General features: G+C 45.1%; 1 protein-coding gene across 9 annotated transcripts in view; it reads left to right on the top strand.

The window, feature by feature from the left end:
* The first annotated feature begins 1,986 nt into the window (after positions 1-1,986).
* Positions 1,987-2,500, top strand: part of LOC122255525 (protein-lysine N-methyltransferase SMYD4) — an 11,561-nt gene continuing 11,047 nt past the window's right edge. Inside the window, exon 1 of one of the 9 annotated variants that reach the window (XM_043019660.2) lies at positions 1,987-2,045. The gene's annotated coding sequence lies outside the window, so the exon portion shown is untranslated. Of the gene's footprint in view, positions 2,125-2,500 lie in introns of all 9 variants that reach the window. The other 8 variants (XM_043019661.2, XM_043019662.2, XM_086551588.1 and 5 more) reach the window with 8 other exon arrangements.

Consider the following 2,500-nt stretch of genomic DNA (forward strand, 5'->3'; position numbering starts at 1 on the left):
TAATAACAATGTTATCATCATTATTTTTCTATATCATGTTTACAATATCGCTATTGTTATTGTTATTATCATTGTTTATCCACCATTATCATAATGGTTATTGTTATCATTGTCATCACCATTAGATCATCATCAATACTGCTGTTGTTATTATCATTAGCATTAGCATTACAATCATTATCATTATCTGAATCATCATAATGATTATTATTGTCACAATTACAGCTATCATCATCATCATCATCAATATCACTATTAGTCTTGTTATCCTTATTATCATTGGTTTTATCTTTATCTTTATAGATAATTGCAACACCAACTGCAGCCTACGATTAACAAAAAATACACCGAATCATACAACACACATGTAGCTGCAACATATCACTGCAACATATCACTTGATGGTTTAAGTTCCCTGTACAGTACACTTTGGATGAAAACATTGCAAACAGAGGGATTTAATCTTCATGGATATGTTTTCACAAAGATATGTTAGTAATAACGAAATGAATACAATAACTAAGACCCAAAGATTATTTGAAATAATGATAATTATGATAACAGTATGATACAAATTTAGGTTAGTTATCCACCTCATATTCCTCCACATGGCCCACTGTTCTTTATGTCATGTTCAGTGTTTTTCCTTCGTTCTCTATGCTATGTTCTCATATGTTTTACGTGCTTCTTCTTCTCTCTTTTACTCAGAAATGTTATTTATTTTCTACGTCTCGGTTCTATTTGTTCTATTATGTTCTGTGTGTTTTTCTTTTCTGCTATGGTCTTTCTGTTCTTTTTGTTCTTCTGTGTTCGTTGTTCTTATTCTCCTCCGTTGTCTTTTGATAGATGTTATTACTCCTAATTCTCTCTTCTCCATGTTATGCTCCCCCATGTTCTCCATTCATCCCTGTTATTTATTCCCCTCTGTTCCCTATACCTTGATCTCCATTCCTTTCCCCTGTGTTCTGCTATGTTCTGCGTTCTCCACTGTTCTTTCTGTTCTCTGTGTATCTATGCTTCACATTTCTAATATCCTGTTCTCCTGTTCTCAATCTATTAATGGTTTCCGTTCATGTGGTGCCAACATGGAGAGTAGGTCATTACATCTTGCATGTGGTATGTTGTGGAGTTTTGGCTCGTGTCACAGAAAGTGTGAGCCAATGATTGGAGTAGTGGGGCGGGGGCGGGGCGGGGGCGGGGTGGGGCGGGGGCGGGGGAGGGGTAGAGGGAGAGTGGAGGAGAAAAACAGAGAGCGGAGAGGGGAGAAGGGAGAGGGTGGAGGGGGAGAGGGAGGAGGGGAGAGATAGAGAGAGATGAAGGGGGACACATAGTGACGGAGGGGAGAGGAGAGGGAGAATGGATGGGAAAAAATAGAAAGAGGAGAAGGGAGAGGGTGGAAGGAGAAGAGGTAGATAGAGGGATAGGTAGAGATAGAGAAAAGAGAAGAGGGAGAATGGATTAGAAAATCAGAGAGAGGAGAAGGGAGAGGGTTGAAATGAAGAGAGAGGAAGGGAGAGAGAAAGAAAGAGAAAGAGGGAAGGGAGAGGGGAGAAAGTAAGGGTGGAAAGAAAGAGAGAAGAGGGGAGAAAGAAAGAGAGAAAGATGGAGGAGACAGGGGGGAAGAATGAAGGAGAAAACAGAGAGGGGAGAGGGGAGAAGGGAGGAGGTATGGGAGAGAGACGGGATGGAGGAGGAAAGGGAGGGTAAAGGAAGGGGGATAACAGAAGATTGGCGTGGAAAGGGAGAACTACCGGGTAGTGGGCGGGGGATGGAAGGGAGGAGAAGAGATGGAGGGGAGAGGGAGAGAGAAGGAAATGTATAAGGTAGAGGGAAGGGAGGAGGGAGGAAAGTATATGATAGAGGGGAATACGAGGGAGGGGGAGGGGAGAGGAATGAGAGGGAGGAGGAGAGGAAGGAGAGGGAGGGGAGAGGAAGGAGAGGGAGGGCAGAGGGGGAGCAAGGAGAGGGGAGGGCCAGTAGTGGCTGCCCGAGACCAGTGTCGCCCCAGGCGCACCGCTGATGAGTGTGTGTGTGTTTAAACTCATGTCAGTGTTTGCAAACTCAGGTGAAATCCCGGTCCTGTCGCGAGGCAGAAGGCGATGGCGGCCCTTCAGGTCAACCGAGGTTCCTTGGGATTGTGCATCCGGCGTGTGTGACCCCCTCCCACCACCCACCCTACCACCCCAAAGTCCCTCTGCCCACATCCTTAGAACGTGATGTGGAACATTATCGTGATGTGATTTTGGGTACCATGATTTCTGCCCCCACCCCCTCCCCCCTCCTGGTTACCTACCCACCATCAGCGTAATGCGTTGACCTCTCACTTCGATGTGTGACCCTCAACTGATAATCTGACCCTGTAATGACCCTATATGCGACCACTTTGTGATATCTGACCTTAGGCGGTGATTGTGTATTGCAATTTGAAAATGTTTACACAGCCATGGTGACCCTGTTCAGTGTCGCACCATACCGTGACCCTTCTCTTTCACCAGAACGT

Source organism: Penaeus japonicus, unplaced genomic scaffold, assembly GCF_977035675.1.
Source record: "Penaeus japonicus unplaced genomic scaffold, GWHDUDI00000001_assembly GWHDUDI00000025, whole genome shotgun sequence".
NCBI classification, from domain to species: Eukaryota; Metazoa; Arthropoda; class Malacostraca; order Decapoda; family Penaeidae; genus Penaeus; species Penaeus japonicus.